Genomic DNA, 22180 nt, shown 5'->3' on the forward strand with positions numbered 1-22180 from the left:
TTATTATTCCAAATCGGGGCCCTTTTGAGCATATTACATACATGATTATTAAACAGAACATATAAATATAATAATTATTCACAAAATTTGATAATAGTAATATTCAGCATTTTCTTAATACATATACTTAGTCAATTTACTCATGGTTCATAAGTTGAGATAATTGCTAACATGTACAATTTGAAATACACATTGTAAAGTATAAGCAAGTACCACCGTGTACCATAATGCAAAAAAGCCAGAGATATACATATACAAAAATATAAACTGAATAGATATATTCCACTAAATTGCAAAAGATACCACGGGACAGTGCATTGGTACTTTATAAGTCACCATGTTTGCATATCTTATGACCAAACTAACATTTATTGAGTGTTAAAAGTATACAATTTTTAAATTCTATATACATGTAGAAGACACATTATATTTCTCCCTTGATCAATTCACAAAGGGATTTAAGAACATCATAATTTTCTCAATTCAATGTCCATATTAATTTGTTCATGTTATCAAGAAGTAAAATTTGTTTACAATGTTGTTGTATACTTTCATACATATTTTGCCTAAGTAAATTATATTTTGGGCATTCGAAGAGTAAATGAATTTCATCTTCAACTTGGTGAGAAGAACAATTTGTACAAATTCTTAGTTGTCTGGGAATCCCTAAGTAACGACCTCATTCTATTGGTAAATTATGTGCTGATGTCCGCAACCTTGTAAGTACTTTGCGTTGTTCAGGTGATAACAGTGCTAGGTAATTTTCAAAAACCAAATTAGTTTTAAATTTTATGTAAGTTTCAAGTTTTGCTTTTTGTAAATTTCTCATATTGTACCATTCATTTGTGTAATGATTATATAATAATTCTTTGCATTTTTTCTTGAAATATTATACAATTATTGCTGTTTTTTGAGGTCAATACGATGATTTAGACACCTGAGGAGTACAATATTCACCGAGCCCGAAGGGCGAGGTGAATATTGTACTTCGAAGGTGTCTAAATCATCGTATTGACCTCAAAAAACAGCAATAACTGTTTTATTATATGATTAAATGATAGCAAACTCCTACAAGACTGTTTTTTTTTTTTTTTTTTTTTTTTTTTTTTTTTTTTTTTTTTTGCTTTAATTGTAAGTTTTTACGAGAAATATCAAGAAGAACACATTGTAACATGAAAAAATGGAACAGGAATAATTCATTATATTGACCTGCAATAATTCCTTATATTGACCTGGAAGGTCACGTGTAGGTCAATATAACGTAGTATTTTTCTAACATTGTTGGATCTCAGCCAATCAGAAAGAGGGAAATTATTCAATCATATAATAAAAGGGTTTATTTATGGTAATAATATGGTTTAACCCAGCAATTTGAAGAAATTTACATAGTATACCATACCATGACTGCGATTTACATGTATTAGCATTAAGCTTACTTTGAAGGTATGCTGCATTCAATAATGGGAAAGAAGTCCCAAGATTTTCTAGTCTATTCACATAGTTCATTATATTTTTTACAACATCAAGGTGTAATGGAAATCTACCAAGTTCTGACAAAGTTGCAAAATTTGAGCACTTTCTATGAAGACCTAAGATAAATTTACAAAATTTCATATGGGGATTTTCACACTTTAGTTTGGAGTAAAAATCATGCAAAGATATTGTGTTGCGGTTAAACAAAGATGGGCGATTTAAGATTCCCCAAATCTCACTGCCATAGAGTAATATTGGTTTGATAGTGTGATCAAAGTCATGAAGAGATGTTCTAATGCTTGGTTGTAATGATAAAAAGTCTTTCTGCAATTTAAAGTATGCTTTCATTGCCTTTTTGTACAAATCATCTTGAGCACTAGAGAAATTTCCAGCTGCATTAAAATATATTCCTAAATACCTATAAGAAGACACACATTCTATTTCTTTACTTTCAAAAATAAAATTATGTTTAAGAGTTCTTCCCGCTTTATTGAAGATTAAAACCTTACTTTTATTAGTATTAACTTTTAAACACCAATCAGAACAGAATTTTTGTAATTTATCAAGATTACTTTGTAAGCCAGTTGTTGAATGTGACAGTAATATTACATCATCTGCATACATTAGACAATGTACTTTTTTACCATTCACTATTATTGTGTCATTTGCATCTTTAAGATACTCTGGTAAATCATTCATAAATATCTTAAACAAATTGGGACTGAGATTGTCACCTTGTTTTACACCAAGTTTTATTGTGAAAAAATCTGTGTGGTGATTTTTTTATTTTAATGCATGACTTGCTATTATTGTACATACTTTTAATAAGCATATAAAAATTTGTTCCAACACACAACTTAAGCAATTTATATTTTATACCTGAGTGAATTACAGTGTCAAACGCTTTTCTAAAATCTATAAAGCATGTGTATAAGTGACCATCTCTGTTCTGACAGTAAGTTTCAATTATGTTTCTAAGAATGAACATATAATCTGATGTCCTTGCCATTTTTGTAAAACCAATCTGACATTCATTAATTATTTGATGTTTCTCAAGAAATTTGTCTAATCTATTGTTGAGAATACTATTCATTAATTTTCCTACTGCACTAGTTATGGTTATCCCGCTATAATTATTTGGGTCATGTGCATCACCAGATTTTTGAAGTACAGTTATAATACCAGCGGACCATTGGTTTGGATAAATACCACCAGCTAAACAGCTATTGAATAATTTTTGCAGACTATCAATGAGTGAGCTTTGTCCATATTTCAGCATATGATTAGATATTCTGTCCAATCCTGGAGATTTATTATACTTTAATTTGCTTATTGCCTCAGAAATTTCTGATTTAGTGATTCTATAGTCCAATTCATTGAAGTACATATTAGATTCTAGTTTAGAAACATGTTCCTCCAAAGCAGCAATGCTCGAGTTAAAACAAGCTTCACTAGTGTTTAACATATTGAAATGCTGTATCCAGTCACTATAGGATATTAAAGAACCTTTGTCATCTGTACTCTGTTTTGAGATTTTTTTAATTAATTCCCAATACATTTTTGGGCTATTTTCATGTAATTCATCAATTTTATTAAGCATACTGTTTTTGAACTCTTTATATTTAAATTTTCGGAGTTTTGCATAATTTTTACGAAGTTTGAAGAAATGTCCTCTTACTATAGGGTCCTTAGGGTATTTAGTAAGAATTTTTGCATATTCCAGTAAATTATTTCTTTTTTTGACTAAATCATTATCAAACCAATGTTTATTATTTTTATTGTGTGTGGGGTTTTTTTGTTAGATAAATTTCTCTTTTCTTTCAAAGATTGTTTAGCTGCAGAGAGAATAATATCTGTCAATTCAGCACAAGCCTTGTCTACAGAATTCTGTGTACTTTCGATAATTTGATTATTCACAAACCTATTCAGTCTCTTACTTATTTCAGTGCTTGCAAGTACAGCACAAAATTTTTCAGCTGAATTATCTTCCCATACAAATTTGGGTTTTAATTGAAATATAATTTTTTCCAAAAAATTGTCATTGAAGTATTGCTACTGAAACAAGTTTCCTCACAAAAAAAATTAGGTACTTTACCAGGCATTTGTGCAAGATACCAGAGGATGCTATTTACTACATAATCCTATTGGAAATCACTAGCATTGTCAATATCAAAAATTTATTTAGACATTTTTAAAACAGTTTAAGAATCACAAGACAATGGTAATTATTATGGAATTCCACATACGACAGCCAACTGCTTACTGCCAACTGCCAGCTGCTTACTGCTCACTGTTTACTGCCAATTGCCACTGCTTATAGAAGATATTGCCTATTTTGATATCTTAATATCTTTAATACGCATACTAATTATGATTAACTTATATTACGGAGAGATACAAAACAGATATTGAGCAACGTGTCGTCAAACCTTAAAATCAGTCTTCTTAGATCCGCGCCGTATACACTCTGCGTAAGAGTGTATACGGCGCGGATCTAAGAAGTCTGATTTTAATTAGATTGGTAGTATGTTCAAAATGTGTCCACGGTTCTCAATTTTTTTTTCTCAAAACAGGATCAATCATTACTGTTTGTGACGTCATTAACGATTTTGCATTCAATGGGGGCAAAAAAGTAGGTTTTACGGAAGAAGAAACCGTAACAACTTCAACAAAAATGCCAAGTCTAAACTGACGTACAAAAATAAGAACTAGCTCAGTCTAGCTGTATTTCAAGGGGTTCACTCAAAATATTTTAAGTCGAATACAAAATTTATTAAATATGCATAATCATGATAATGTGTTACTTCAAATGGTCAGAATCAATGAATGTCAGATTAATAAATTTACGTAATTCATGAACATTTTTAGAGCAATCTTGTGTCAGTAATTAACAAATTTTATCGTATACGAATTAAAATTACCCCTTTTGTTCATTTGTCCAGTTAAAGTAGTCGACGATTTTTAACGCATATTTCAAGAACAAAAAGGCAAAAAAGCCACTAGTAACACATAGATATTGTATGGAGTTTTGATTCTTCATATTTACTGACCCATTATTCCGTCCATATTGAGAAAATTTAAGCACACATAAAAAGAAATGGGTAAGTGGATATTTATCTTTTCAAATATTTCAGAATATGAATCGAGATTTTAAAAAATGCAAGTAAATTTCTCATATCACACCGCATAGACCACTAGTCTGGGAAAAAAGTAGATCAATCAATATTTTAATCATTATTAACTGTACCGATATCGGAAGATGAAGCTTATTGCAAAGGACTTCGTTAATGCAACTCCAAAAATGTACTTAGCTTTTTTCTGAAAATAATAAGATTTAAGTAAAAAGAGAAGCATTTTATAAGGCACAAGCATACATGTAGGTACAGGTTATAAGACACGTTTTGTCTTGAAAGTTCCCGTTCGTTGGATATAAAAATTTTCATTCTGAAATATCAGGCGCGGATCCAGGAATTGAAGTTAGAGGGGGCGCAAAAAGTAGGCAGGTGTTCTGGGGGCCGCCTTGAGGCCCCCAGTGGATCCAGGGCGAAGCCCTGTTGGGGATCCAGGGGGCAAAGCCCCCGGAAGCTCCTGGATTCTAGAGATTTTGTAGGGTAAAAATGAGGTCTGCAGAGTAGATATCTTTACATTTTCTCAACGAAACTGATTTACGCTTTGACAATTTAAGGGGGGCGCGCGCCGGGTGCGCCCCCCCCTTAAATTCGCCACTGAATATAAATGTATTACAGTTAAATATGGTCAGTTACGGATATAACTCGATTTCAATGTCCTTTGTCTGAACAAAATAATTAGCCTGACTTTTGAATTCAGTGTTTGTACTCCGAAGGATCTTTTATCCATCGACAACTCTCAGAAACAGCACCTCCATTTGTGTTTTTGCTAGTTTCCAATAGAAGAATACACGTGTATTCAATATTATGGGTGCATTTCCAGTAGCGTGGCACCCTTTACGCATCAACGCAAATGAATACAGATTTTCAACAACAAATGAATTCGAAAGTTCAGTTATAGATTAAAGTAAAAAAAAATATATGAAATTTGAAAAGAAAAAGACTTAGGCTTTCCAGATTTATTTTATTCATACATATTAACCATAAAATTTTCATTTTTTTAATGGATTTTTGATACTGTTTTCTTCTCGATCGTTTTATCTAATTTATTGTAAATTTATCTACTTTTTGGAATTTTAATTTTTTTTTATAAAACATTAAATTCAAAGCAATTATATAAACTATTCATTCCCCTGGTAAATTAAAATCCAAATTTACTTCCTTGTACCAGTACTTTATTTTAAACACAATCAATAATTGAAAATGTAATAGCATTTTTAAATGGATATTCGATGTTTGTAGTAGAAATCGCACTCCTGAAATTATAAATACTTAAAAAAAAACTGTCTTATAAAATACATTCCATATCAAAAATTGATTTTTCTGTTTATAATTTTTGCGATAAAGATGCATTTGAAATGAAAAAAAAAAAATGAAATGAAATAATTAAGTAATAAAGTTTGGCGCAGTAAATTGGAACAAATAGCCAACTTTAATTAAAATTAAACTTTAATGTTATTTTGAACCCTAAAATATGACAGATTTGATATTTTTTGTAAATTGATTTTATACAAGGCAAACTTGTGCTGACACGTAGTACTCTGCATTTCTGATTGTAAAATTAACACCTGTGAAAATATCAGTTTTATTCAATGGATGATACAAGTAAAATCTACAGTATTTCACTGTTGTAAATGAAATGATTTCATACTAACGGAAATGCTTTTGAAGAAACATTATGTGGATTCTGTCAAAACTCAGCTTTTTGTCTTCAAATATAGAAAAGTTACGATAAAAAATTTGAAAACCATGATATTACAGGAGCTTCGCCTCCTGGGCCCCCAACCAGGGCCCTGCATGCCCTGGAACCGCTGGGGGCCTCAAAGCGTACATGTACCTAGACCCTTTGCCTTTTTATTTTTGAATACAGTTATTTTTTGCTAGTTACGCCACTGATTTCCACAAATAAATTTCTATTTCAATTTTTTACTAAAGGTGAATTATGTACTTCCGGATGAAGTTATCAGTAAGTTATCAGTATAAGGTTTCCTTTATCTGAGATCTTCTATTTGAGGCCGTGTTGGATCTGTTCGCAGATTCTAAAATGTCAACAATCACTGAATGGATGATTTGCCATACTTTAACCATATATGTTAATCTTCCAGTGGTTGATAAACTGTGGCTGTTACTATATAGTAATCTTGGTAGCTGAAAAGCCCTCAGTCTTTGTTCTTTCTTTGTCATGGTTAGAATGACGTTTAATTATCCCTCAACCCGCTGTCTTATAGTGGTTAAATATAGCTGCTACTATATACCGTCTTCGAATTCTCAGACAGAGCTTCAGGAGCAACGTCGATCGATTCCCTGGCAGCATACATTTTTGGGAGAAATAGAAATGCTTTCCTGTCCCGATTTTGAAATGTCTCTAGAGGTTTCACGATTATGGCGCTCTTCCATGATTGATTGTTTTTTGTTTTACGTTCCGTTCGAGAATTTTTCACTTATGTAGAGACGTCACCATGTACCGGTGACGGGCTTCAAATTTAGACCTTTACTCGGCACTCAGGGCCATTGAGCAGTGAGGTTTCGTGCCAACGCCTACCGCGGTTCGGTTTTTAAGGTTTCATCCGAAGGACCCGCAACTTTCACTTCAAAGTGGCGAAGGAACAGTTGCTACCTACTAGAATTACTTATCTACTTAGGTCAGTCGCGGCTGTGATTCGAACACACGACCTTCCGGCTCTGCCGAATGCTCTGACAGCTTGGCGCTATTCCAAAAGTATGCTTTCTGACATTTCTCTTCCACATGTACATTCAACTCGGTCAGAATGACTGCCAATGATCTGGCTTTCTGCCTAACTTGAATAAGCTGCTCTTGATTAATGAAATTTTTATGGAATTTATTTGGATTTTCTTCCCTTTTTTCAAACAAATCATCCAGTTTCCTCACTAAGAAAACTTTCTCGTGTTTATAATACTCTACCCTGCTGCTGTGTTGCTCTACATCTTACTTGGATGTTTGTTATTTCAGCATGCTCTACACGGATCAGGAGTATCTAGTTCACAATTTACCAAGTTAAAACTTCAAAATGCATCAGCCTATTCCAATCTGATGAGACATGAAATGATATCTGTGATATATATCAGCGTTCCTTCTGTACAAAATATCTTTGCCCCTTCTGGTTCAAGTGTACAGCTGCCATGCTCACAACGTTAGGGGTTCTGAGTCGTTTGTTGTTTGACCCCTGAGAAATTTCATTCGATATCTCTCATTCAGAGAAGAACCAATCGAATTGAAGTAGACAGATAATGTAAACAGAAAGGAAAAGTTGACACCTAAACTGCACATGTTACACATTGTTAATTTCCAAAAGGCTTTATGTAATTGGTTTAAAGAATCAAGATTTGTAATTTTCCCGAAAGACGTCGCTGCAGTCAGCCCGCAAGATCTCGAATGAAATTTGTCAGGGGTCCAACGGCAACGTGTTGTCTCATGACCCCCGACGTTGCGAGGATGACAGCTGCCTACGACTACTGCTAACACTGTCACTGCCTACTGCCACTGCTTACACTGCCAGCTGCCTAATGCCACTGCTTATACTGTCACTGCCAGCTGCTTACTGCCACTGCTTATACTGTCACTGCCAGCTGCTTACTGCCACTGCTTATACTGTCACTGCCAGCTGCTTACTGCCACTGCTTATACTGTCACTGCCAGCTGCTTACTGCCACTGCTTATACTGTCACTGCCAGCTGCCTACTGCCACTGCTTATACTGTCACTGCCAGCTGCCTACTGCCACTGTTTACACTGTCACTGCCTAATGCCACTGCTTATACTGTCACTGCCAGCTGCTTACTGCCACTGCTTATACTGACACTGCCAGCTGCCTAATACCACTGCTTATACTGTCACTGCCAGCTGCTTACTGCCACTGTTTACACTGTCACTGCCTAATGCCACTGCTTATACTGTCCCTGCCAGCTGCTTACTGTCACTCCTTATAGATGAGATTGTCCACTGTATTATATTTAAATTACATGCACGAATAAACTCCTTTAAAAAGCTGAAATTTGTCATTAAAAATGGACGGATCAAAAGAGAGGAGATGTTATTTCCTTTGAACAACAAAACTTCCTGACATTTTGAGTGGTTGGACTGGAGGTTACACTCTAATGTAAAAACAGAGAAAAGTCATACAAGTATATAGTATATTAGGACAGGCTACTCAGAGAGATGGGCGGTGGTGGTGGTGGGGGGGGGGGGTTAAATATGATAATCTCTAAATAGGATTTTGGGCAATATAAGACATTAAATTGGTCTAAATTAGACAAATTTATTTTAAAAAATCAGAAAAAAATCAGAAAAAATGCTTTGTGATTTACGAGATTATTATTTTGAGAGAAAAAAGCTAAAAGACATCACAAAAAATTGACCCTCGATAAAAGTATTTTTGATTCCTGTGTAGTGTTTGTCAGTATATTTATTAGCTGAAGAGTTTATCGTTTAACACCCCTTTCCCCTTATAAATAAGTAGTTTCTCCTAGAACCCCCTCTCCCCGTTTTTCTTTTGTAATAGTAGTGCGTAACCCCACTCGTTCGTTATTTGTTTATGATAAAAATTTTGGGTTCAGTGCTTTGTTTTTAACGGGACATGCCTGTCATTTCTGGATGCATTCACTTTTTTATTGTTGTAATGTTGTTGATTTTTAGGATTTATTCAAGCATAATGTCAATAGGTACCATCATCCATAAGCAGAGGCAGTAAGCAGTTGGCAGTGACACTTAGCAATTGGCAGTAAGTTGGCTATTGTGTATAGAAATCCATAGAATATTCTCCGATAGTACACATGGCAGTTGTTTTTATTATTTTTTTTACTTCAATTGTATTGATTGTGACATGGAAGAAAATCGTACACAAACAGTTGATTTTGATCAACATTTTCCCTCAAACCGTTCTTTCTAATACATGTATCTGTTGTTTTGTCTAAATGTATGAACTGTAAATGAATGAATTCCTTTTGATTACCTGATCTATCAAGTTCCTTACGTAAAACAGAACAGTAATATTGTTTTATAACTTCACTTCACACTCTAAATTTCCTCAAATACGATAGGATTTGATAACCGTTCGACCTTTTCGTGAAATATTGCTGGATTGTCTCTCATAGGATTTTAATGCAATATACAAGGTTTAATTTCAATTGTCGATATAAGATATTTTCGTATACAATTCAGTCTGGTAAACATTTGAATCCACAGCTATGAAATCATTATGATTAGATTACACTATACAGTTAAAGACCATAAAGGTGTGTTATGGAGAAATCTAAATGAGACATTTCATATTACGTGACAATACTTCGATTTTATGCCATCTCTCCATACATCAGTGTCAATGTTTATTAGCTGTTTTCCAACTTTTTGCAAGCCCACCTGCTGTGGAGTCATTTTTTTTTCAAAGTAGAAGTATCGTGTATGGAAGTCGGTCGAGTTATCGTGCTAAAATTCACTCACCTCAGCAAAACTTCCTTCAAAGTTACACGACCTTTCACAAAGTTTCAGTTTAATAGTATGTGTAGACTTTTGTTTGCTTAATTACCATTCCATTTTTCTACTGCATTTCCTTAAACATTATCTTTTCTGCACATAATCAAGCAGGCGGACACACATAGGTTGTATGATTTTATTATGGTAAAATAAATTAAAAAAAACATTGGCAGATCTGAAATTTAAAAACAATATCATATCACATACATATATTTTGAACAATAGAAAATACAAACATTTATATATTAATATTTACCTCAAAGTCAATTATAGATTACCAATTTTATTTCATATCACTTCAAAACTAAGAAAATTACTTATCCAAAGAATTAATAATTTCATAGTACCTGTATAAAAATATTCTAATCATTAAATAGAGTTCAACTTCTAATTTTGGCTTTAATCAAATTATATATATAACATGGCCGTAGGAACCGGGGGGGGGGGGGGGGGGGGCACGGGGGGGCCGTGCCCCCCCCCCCCCAATAATTTTGCCGATATATAGATAACTATAGAAAACAAAGATACTATATGCCTGTGCCCCCTCAATAAAAGCGTCTGATTACCTTTTTTTTTTTTTTTTTTTTTGCTTGTCAAGAAATTTTTGGTAGTTGATAGTGCCCCCTCAACTGAAAATGTATGGCTGTGCCCCCCCCCCCCCCCCAAACTGAAATTGCTTCCTACGGGCCTGATATATATATATATATAGAGAGAGAGAGAGAACTTCCCTCTTCAATACATTATACAAAACTGTTCTATGATAAAATATGTGATTAGAGTATAACCAATTATGAATATCTAGTTACTGAAATGGGATGAAAATTGTTTTGAAGTTAGCTAATATTTATTGCTAGGCTTTACGATTTTAAGCTTTACGGTTCGTGGAATGTGAAATACCCCGGCGAGAATATACACAAATTGATATGAAGATAAATATGAACCAATTTTCCAGTGATTGCTTCAGTCCCCACACGCCACAGAACATTAATCTCCGAAATAACAAGACAACGGCCAAAAAATGTGACAGATGTTTGCAGGAAAACATTTTGGCGGTTTTTGATGCGAAACAAACATACTGGGAGGAGGTCTTTCCTCAGCGGAGGATCAACAAAAACAAACTGGAATTTTGTGCTTCCCCACCAAACGCTAGTGTTCTGTTATAACAGAAATGAAAAAAATTGTCTGCTACATATAGTTCCTCTTCTTACAGACGATCACTCTTTATGTATGCTACCCATATAGCTGAAAGACATCTTACACAGACTGAACATCTCAAGTGACGTACATGTAATTTCTGACCCAGTGGTTCTTGAGAAGAAAATTCTTAAATGACTCCGTCAATTTCTTTCCTATTTATTAATTATCTCCCCTTGAAAGAGGGTAAGCCACTCAACTGAATAAATTGAATTCCCTTCACCCAAGGATGCTTCCTAACAAGTCTGGTTGAAATTGGTCTACTGGTTCTGGAGAACAAAAAAAGTGAAGTTTATAATGATAACAACCGACAATTTCGATAAGTAAAGCTCAGTTGAGCCTTTGGCTTAGGTGAATATCAATATCAATGAATACATGTACCTTTTTTGTATTCGTTTGATAATTATTAGTATTTCCTCATTTTCCAAGCCTATAGATAATTGAAGAAGCTTGCATTCTGCGTAGGATTCGTAACTTACAAGTTACATAATATAAATAGCACTAAAACACGCATTTATGTTCTGCTTATCATCACTTAATTCAATAATACTGCATTTTAACACCCAAACTTTGTCTTCGAAATGTCAAAACAATTTATGCAGATATCAATGAAAGTTATAATTTTAAAAAAAAGTACTGACACGAATATTTGTACGATTTAGGGCTGAAATATACAAAAAAACTTATAACCTGTGAATTTTAAAATTATGTATTCATTTATCATTAATCTCACTGGGCAAAGTTCTTTTTCCAAAACTTGGGAAAATTTGACCTAGTGTTTACGAAGTCGTATGTTCTCATTATGGACTTATATGGCGGGAAATCAAAGGGTCACTTACAATGAAAGAATACATTTATCCTGACATAGAACGGAAGCCCAGCAGCTTCTTTACATTTCCGTTCTCCTGACCATTTCATTTTGTCTATGATTTAGAATTCTTGATCATACTAATTGCCCAACGTTAAGTTCACCTTTCCGCAGTGAGGCAGAACGCTGGAGTAGGAAACAGTATTTCAATATGGTTGCAACGGCTGAGTACGTCGACAGTTTTGGATTTATTGTGTAGCAATGTAAATAGAAAAAATATCATGGGACATTTTACGATAACAGAGACAAGGGCATAGTCATGGACATCGGCCTTACAATAAACCAGATATATACAATGTCACATTTGATTCACTTTTACCTTACGTCTATAAATACATTTAGTTAGGTCTACATCAAATCGGCACCAAACTTTACTCTGTTCCCTTTACTTTTTCAAACACCAAAATACAGAATGGGATCTGTGATCTGTGATTACAGATGTTGTCCATCGCTGGCTCTATAAACTAAAACGTGTTGCGGAGGAGAATAAATATGAAATAACTCCACCAGTTCCATGATCTAAAAAATGCAAACAAAGGAATTGAGCAGTAAAAATTGGCAACATTCTGAATCACAAAAAGGTTCAATCTTGCATTCCACCTAGTTGAAGTTCTAATCCTGTATAACTTATAATATTCTTGCACTGTTGCTTCCAATCTTTTTAATTACAAAGTATAACTATGTATACACAGATGTTGACCATCTGAAATCAAATCCTTCTACGTGTTTTAATGTTCTTCCTTTGAACTATAATCATCTGTGCACGTCATTACTGGTGATGTGAATACAATTATCGACGAGGGTCGTCTTAAAACACTTATTAAGTAAATCGTTCATTTTAAAGTGTCCAGTGCTATCTTTCAATTGGTGACAGAATTTTATCAGTATTATTGAGACCCAGAGGATTATGTCAGACAGTAGAACAATTAATACTATTATGAAGAAGAAGTTAACACAAGTTTAACATGGATATTGAAATATTTTATTGCATGGTTGAGTGGCAAAATGCATATCATTTATTCGGTAATTCTGAAGTCACTGAAGAACTGGGTAGAAAACATTATATGGCATTTGGAATTGCATCTTGGAGGAACTTTGATTTAATTCCTTAGTGGAAATTCAACTTAAACTCAAAGTTCTCTTTCAAAGGAAGAGATTCCTCAAAATCACATGTCACTTTAAAATATTCCAACAATCAAATTGAACTACAATATTATACATACTGTATTCCAAAACCAAAAACGAAAGATGCAAATCGGGACCCAGTAAATGTTCTACCAAACCTCTTAAACCCTCACGAGAATATTCACAGCAGTGAAGGAGAAACTTCAGCAGTACTGTGTCAAAACATATCCGAGAAGTGTTGTTAGATCAAAGGTGGATTTAAAAAAAAAAAAAGAAGAAGAGCTCACTATTGGTGTTGTAAAGTCTTGATTACCACTGGAAACAATAAGCTATATGAAAATTAAATTTAGTACCATTCAGTCGGTAATTTTAAACTCAATACATTTTTAAAATGAACATTTGTCAAAAAATTGATATATCGAATAATATGTATTAATCGACAATATCTGCAATAACATCTAAACTGCATATTATAACATCTACACTGCATATAACAAGAGCGTCGCACACAAAGTAGCAAATTGTCATGCATTTTACATGTCATTGACGATATAGTCGGGTAAATACATTCGATAAATCATTCTTATTGACAAATTTTCATCTAAAATTATGAAGTATAAAGTTAATTTTTAAACTTAAAAATGTTCAAAGGAAAAAATCTACAAAAAAGCATAGTCTAAAATAAAAACATTTTAAACTCGGTCAATATTGATATTTTTCTGGTGAATATCAAACCGTATTCAACACCTGGAAAGTCCATAATTGTATAATATTGAATGAATAATATTGAATCTTTTTTGAGACTATATTAAGACTTTTTTATTTTTATATTTTTTCAAAGTTAAAACATATCTATACAGAATTTAAACTTGAGATGTGTCACATTTAAATCCGATCGATCACAAAAACATCAGAGTTAAATTGGACAATTGATAAATTGTTTTCATTTTTTGAAATAATTTTTTCTAATTTGGCTCCATACAACATTAAATACAAAATGTGCAAAAATGAAACTTCATTGAGACAAGAAATTGATTTGATTCTTGAAGGAGGTGTCTGTGTAAGAGGCAATCTACGGAGTCAACATTGAAAGTCACACTTGTCCAGAACTTATAACTCAAATCGTTATGGTTTAAATGTGGTAGGGCGATACTATATCAGTATATACACATGTACATGTATACCCTTGTCAGAATCTGTCCAAAACTGTTTTCTTCAAGAGCAGTTCGAATTTTAAAAAGAAAAGACCTACACATAAATTTATACATCGATTCCAAACCTGAATTTGATGACATTAAAGTGTGTCCCAGGCTATTTGAGGAGCGTAACACTACATCAAGGGCATCGGTAAGTAGGCATGGGTAGGCAAATTGAATCAGGAAGGGGGGTGGGGGGCTGATTTGACTTGACATTCAGATTTACTCCAGCATATTGATTAGTATTTCTTTTGCCATCAATTGAAAAAAAGAAAGTAAAACCCCTTTATTAGAAAAAAAATAAAAAATGTCATATTGCAATTGAAAAAAAAAGAAAATCATCATTAAATGTAGTATTTTTAAAGTAATAACTTTAGATTTAGTTTCTTAAATATTTGGGGAAAATGCTTCCAAATGTATCATAATTCTCCCCCACAATGCATGCGAAATGGAAAAACGCAACAATCAAAGAATTACATGTATATTAGTTACAGTCAATGAACTGCAATGTATATTTTTCTTAATATGCTAGGTTTTTATTAATTCCATTAAAAATGGTAGTTAACAAGTCACGCTAAATATTCTGACGTTGCATAATTTAATGTCATTTTGACGTTACGGAAATTGATACCAATAGCGTCTTTACATCGTGTGCCTTTCAACACTTTATAAAACCATTCCTCACGATAAAGAATATGCCTTTTGACAACTTATTCTTCAAATGAATAAAAATGGAATTCGGGGATTTTCATATCTTGTCAATCATTCTGATTCTCCACACAAGTACTCTGAAGCTGATTTTAAAAAGGTGCATGAGTTCTTTGTTGACAATACCTATGTGGTTTTTGGAGCGCATGTCGTCCAATAATCTGTTGGAATACATATGAGTATTAATTGTGTCCTTTTATTAGCAATCCTGTTTTTGTATTCTTATGAAGCAGAATCTATTCATAAAACATAACAAAAAGAAATCATCTGCGGCGGCTTTAAATTTGACATTTAGATATATCGATGATTTTTTTTTTCAATTCTTGTCTCATTCATAAGCTGACTCGATATATCACACTGGACTTGATATAAAAGACACCATAGAGACTGGCATTTTTTCTTTCACATTTGAATGTTTTACTATAATTAATATCATAGAAAAACTGATAGCAAATTAGCAACTGAACCTTGTGATAAACGTGATGACTTCAACTTTTTTATCGCCAACTTCCCTAATTTATGTATCAATATACCGTTATCACCTGTGTGTCTCTCGGTTGATTTTATAAAGCTATAGCATGTTCTCTATACGATCAATTTCTAAAACGAGACAGGGTACCAGCAAATAAGTTAATGTAACAATGGTATCAATGAAATAGTTGAATATAACGAAGAGGGTGATCGATCTTAAAAACCTAAAGACAATACAAATCTGTGAACAAAGGCATAAAACTCTGACCCCTGGAAATTCCAAAGGTGGGATCAGGTGCCTAGGAGGAGTAAGCATCCCCAGTTGAACTGTCACACCCGCTGGGGGCCCTATGTATTGATCAAGTAGACGGAATAATCCGTAGTCAAATTTAGTATAAAACAAAGGTTAAAGCTGAACACGATTCGTAAATAGGCATACGCCATTTTCGATATTACTATCTAAGATATCAGCACCAGGGTATACTCTTCGCATTCGTTACACCTGACTGCTTTATTGTCACGGGTATCGACATGGAATGGCGACCCGTGTTCGTGCTGGTTATCTTGCATTACTTTTGTTTACATTTTATTGCAGTTACGTATATTTGTGTTTGTTTGTATACTGCACTGACCTGTGCAACTGTTGTAAATCTCTTTGGTATCTTACTCTCCTGCATTAGAAGAAGCACACAGTTATTTTTGTCGCTACCAAGTGTTGTATAGCATACGTCCGTCTACACCGGTGACAATTGATTACAATGAACAATGACCAAGTGAGCGGCGCTATATATAGGTGTCCTCAGATATAGCGAGAGTCCAAACGAATATGGCGGACAGATTCTTTTTACGAGGCGTGTTCAGCCTTAACTATTGAGATGAAATATGCTAGCCAAAATACGACCAAATGATAGGTTGTATTTGCTAATATGTCATTATAAGAAGAGGCCCAAGGGCATTAACGGTCACCTGAGTACAATACAACAATTTAGAGGATCCATAAACTGATAAATGAAGCTTTGTTTTCCCAAAAGCAAGAAAAATAGTATGTTTAGCGTAAAAAAATAATTGGTCTTGTATCTATCTGTCCCCATTTATCACTATTACCATGGAGACTATGAACAGAATATCTATTTTTAACCCAATATTATTACATGTACTTCTCACATTGGCCTCTCTTGGCCTTTGAAGAACATTTAAAAAGATAAGTTATTTTGTCTCATTTTTATTCATATATTATTTCCAGGTCTACCTGATCATTAAAACTATGAAAGTATTTTTTGTATTATACAATAAATATTCTTGCATAATTTTCTAATTCTATTAACCTTTCAAATACATTATTTACAGTGATTAATCATCAAAGGTGAATGGCAAAGGGGAATAACTGCTCAGCAGAATACAAGTTAATAGAGCCCTGGCCAGAACCAGAACACTTGACTAAATGGTCCAGGTGTTCAAAATTCTGGTAAAAATAAACTTGCATATTAAAACTTTTACTCTGTTTGCCTCGAATATGCACAGAAGCATAGAAGAAACTCAAAGAAATGCATTTTCACTATATTATTAAATAAATAAAGCCCCATCCTTACATCAGAACATCTGACCCAGGGGCCATGAACTCACAATTCTGGAAGAACCACCCTTGCTCATCATAACTGTACACTTGTTTTTTGCTTTATAACCAGTAATAGCAAAAAATATTTTGAAAGAAATTATGCATTTTAACTATATAATCAATATATTTACATTAATTAACACCATTAATTTTGGTGGTTTTAGCCCCACCCCTCAGCCCCTGGGGGGCAGGGACCATGAAATTCAAAATTTTTGTTTCCCTTTACCCATAGATGCTATATGCCAAATTTGGTTGAAATTGGTTAAGCGGTTTCAGAGAAGAAGCTAAAAATGTTCAAATATTAACACATAACGCACGACGACGGGGAAAACGGATAGCAATAGGTCACCTGAGTGACTTAGGTGACCTAAAAATGATGTATTTGCTAACACGTCATTATTATAACGATCAAAGAATTTACGAAATAAACGAGATTGTTGATGAACTTAATTATCAATAGCCTGCCTCGGTTTAAAAAATTGATCGTACTCGGAGCATGCTCTTAAGTATTGAATAAGTTGGGAGACAAAAACACTTTATGCAGGTGATAGTGGAATATAATTACATTAACAAACATTATGAGAGTGTTGCATTACATGTAGCTCTACTAGTCCCCTACTGGCAAGTGTAATTTGTCTCAAATTAAAAATTGAAAATTCCGTAATTCCGTCAAAAATCATTGAAGCGGAACAAAAGGCAAACTAGATCTATAACTCACATACCAAAAAATCAGCTGAATCTACAAGCCTTTAGAAAAACCAAGTGAGACAGACTGACAGGCAGACAAACGGACACAGACAGATGGACGGACGAAGAGGAAACCTATAGTTTCATCATTTTGAGGACTAATAAGGAAAGGTGACGATGAAAAACCTGAAGTCATATCGTTTGTCATACGGTATAGCTAAACGTTAGTCCTTATCCTCTATAGTCATTGAAATATCCAAATATGAAACAGATGTGGCAGACTCTCTGGTTTCTTTTATATCGAGTTCACTTGGATCGATACATCGATTCGACATATGAATGGAAATAACTATTGTTAATTAATAAAATGTCGATATATCTGAATGTCGAGTTGAAGGTCACAGCAAGTCTTTTCTTCTCAAAAGTTCAGGAGATTATCTACTGTGAGCTGAACATAAAAACAAGTCAGCTAATAAAGGAGCACAATAAGTGCACACAATCTCGTTTAAATTCAACATTTTGCATATTCTATGAGCGATACCATGACCAAGTTTGCATATACAACCTTTTGTTAGGTCGAATGTTGACTAACGCTCTTAATACAAATAAACCATACTTTCATCCGTTTACCCGATCAAGACGGAGGGCTCATGAGGGATTTGATTGGTCCTGCATGGCACCTAATTCAATCTTTGATCTTTCCAGGAATTGTAATTGTTCTGCTCTTAATTTATCATGATGAATTGGATTGCTTAGCTTGATTTTTGTTCGTTTTCTTCAGAATTCATGGACTGAATGATGCAGATGCCGCCACCCCACCCATCCCCACCCCAAATCACCGGTAAAATGAGCATTAAAAAGGGCTCACCTGAAAACCGCAAATTAAAAATTCTGACGGGAATATTTTGACCAAATACATATGTGATTTTTAATGTTAAAGTCATCATTTCACAAGTCTATAGTCGATACAAAGACCTTGTTATCAAATACAATCTCTCATTAAGTCGAATGCTGACTGACGCTTTTCATACTAATTGTTAGGCCATTATTTACACGCTGAATTTTCTACGGATTTCTCCGTTTCCCCGATCAAGACAAGGAGCAAAAGGAAGTGACCGGCCGACATAGGATACTTACTCCCCCATGGCACCTGATCCCACCTCTGATATTTTTAGAGGTCTGTGTGTGCTCTGCCCCCGATTCGTATTGATTCAATGGAGTTTTGAGCTTAATTACATTGTACTGTACTTTATATTCTCCATATTTCATTTGAGTAAAATTTTAGCAAAAATTAGGTTTTAGAAGTGGGTGTATTCAGTTCATTATCTTTTTAAAAGGTAAGCATTGAAAATTTGTTATATATACAAAGAGGACACGAATTGCATTTGACACCTTTGAGTTTCAGTGATATACAACTAAAAAAGGATGTAAAAAGAGTATTCGTTGAGAAGCACTTGATTGGCCAAATTTATTATTCATAGGCCAGATATAAAATGCGAGCAATAATAGACAATGGTTAAAACTGTACTTACAGACAACTTTTACTTGAATGGATTAATAAAATTACATATAAATATCATTCATCAAACATTGCAAGAAATGAGCATTAAACTAAAAATGAGCAAGAAATGAGCATTAAATGAAAAGATGTTGTAATACTTGGCTGGGTCATTCTAAACGAAGTTCTTTTAACTGCACTGAATCCATTAGTAAAGCCTTGTTGTTCGTGTTACGGGTTTTGTAATTAGGCTTAGTCGCAAGAAATGAGTTTTGACGGATATTTTGTTCCGACTTGCGCTGCAATAATCATTTAAAGTGTCAATAATGGCATGTGTCCACATCTCTATTTTATGAATAGAAATGACAGTCAAATGACTGTGTTTTGCAACATTGTTGACACTCATTTTTGGATTATGAGTCCGAACCAAATGAAAATTTCCCAGATAAAAAAAATTAAACTATTGGCCTAAAAAGGTTGACGTAGTACAAAAATTAGATTAATCTGACTGGAGAGACACATTGTCTCATAGAAGATTATTTAAGATTGTTGAATCGACTTAAGTCAAGTCTTTCATCCTGCATGTTAACAATCAGACAGAAAGGTAAAGCTTAATCAACTGCATGCTTTGAATACCATTGGATGTAGCATGTATGTAATTAGTTCATTATTTGGCTGAGTTAAAGTAGCCCTAATTATAATCAAGCAATAACAGTATTATTGCTTCTAAGATGAAGAAAATGAGGGGGTAAGCTTGATACAGTATTTTTTGATGTGCTGTGTAATTAGTTTGTTAAAACCCCCTCTCTAGCACAAATTGTTTCATATTGCTTTCGTTTGAGGGGAGGAGTTTTATAAGGCAAAAAAGGGCAGCATATTAGATACTTCTGTTAAAAGAAATATCTGCAGAGAAATAAGTGATGACGGATTCATAAAATCCATAGTCAAACCATTTTGAGCGAAATATATAAATTGAAATTGATAATCGATAAATATCTAAGAATGTACTGTTTTCTGCTGAATTCCTATAAGCATACAATATAATAAACACATGCAGACTGCTGTTGTATGGAACGGGACTTCTCATAATGTGTTCATCATTACATTGTATATATATATTGCTCATTCGATTATTTGAAGTCTTCCTTTATATTCAGTTCTTTTCTTTATGATATGATATTTTATTATATTGTATGTTTATCATGAAATATATGGAGATAACGAACAGTATTCAAGCTCAAAAGTCCATTAAACAATACAAAATAGGAGCAGAGCAAACATGGACCTCCAAAACATCAGAGGTGGGATCAGGTGCAATGGAGGAGTGAGCATCCCCTGCCGACCGGTCACACCCGCCGTGTGCTCCTTGTCATGATCGGGAAATAACGAAAAAATCCGTCGACAATTCAGTGTGTAAATAATGGCCTGACAATTAGTATGAAAAACTGACAAGGTCATTGTATCGACCATAGAACTTACAAGACTGCTGATATTCTTGTTTCATCAACTTGTTTGTCAATAATTTACCTCGTTTTAGAAATTGTACATACGTAGAGCATGCTCTTGCGTATTGAATCAACTGAAAGATATATACCCCGTATGCAGGTGATGAAAGTATATTGCTGCATAAGTAAGGGAAGTTGACGATTGAAAAGTTAAAGTCTTAAATGTCTCTTTCAAGTAAAATATCCAAATATGAAACAAATGTGTCAGACTCTATGGTATCTTTTATCTCAAGCTCACCGGGATATATCGTATCGACATAAGAATGGAAATAACCATTGTTAATTGACAATACGTCGTCGATATATCTAAATGTCGAGTTGAAGGCCACAGCAAGTGTTTTTTTCTTTTCACGTATAAGATTTTGGACAAATTCTGCTTCATATGAATACAAAAAGGGTCTGCTAATGACGGGGTGCAATTGGTACCCATGGAAATTCCAATAGATTGTTGGAAGAACTGGTCTCCAAAAACCACATAGATATTGTCAATCAGAAACTCAAGCATATTTTTAATGTCAACTTCAGAGTACTTGTGTGTACAATCAGAATGTTTTTAACAAAATAATTTTGCAAATGACCAATGACAAGGTAAGTAAATTTACGAGTTCCATTTTATTGAAAAAATCAGCTGTCAATGATATCAAAAGGCCTGGACTTTAATTTATCGTGGGGAATGGTTGTGTATAAAGTTGAAAAGTCGTAAGTTTTTAAGCTGTTGATTTTGGTAAATTCTTGTGATTTCAAATTTTCCACAAGTTCCTTGGAATTTTTAAGTATCCACATCTGATAATATGAGGTACTCTGATTAGTACTGTAAAATCACTAAATTTCGATAAGTTTATTTTCGTTGTTTTTGTGGAATGAAGAAACCAACAAATTCATGTCCACAACGAAATGTTAAAATTCTCATCTATAACAACTTTACACATCTTCAACCATGAAATCAAATCCTTACGAACCAATAATTTTTTTCTCAAACTGCAAAAATTTGAACCCACGAAAATAAGCGATTTTACAGTATATGTGGTCCTTACATAATCATCTAAAATAATGATGCATCTCCAATCTATCATGTTCCTGGCACCCCAGCTGATCACTGACAATGAGTGCATTGCTTCTTCTCTTCTGTTAAGTTTTGGAAATAAAGTTCATAAGTATTATTATAAGATGACATTAATTAAATTCATAAAGAAAATTTGTTAAAATAGATCATTTTATACAT

Source organism: Saccostrea echinata, unplaced genomic scaffold, assembly GCF_033153115.1.
Source record: "Saccostrea echinata isolate AGI-Se365-2 ecotype Australia unplaced genomic scaffold, CSIRO_AGI_Sech_v1 ptg000025l, whole genome shotgun sequence".
In the NCBI taxonomy this organism is placed as follows: Eukaryota; Metazoa; Mollusca; class Bivalvia; order Ostreida; family Ostreidae; genus Saccostrea; species Saccostrea echinata.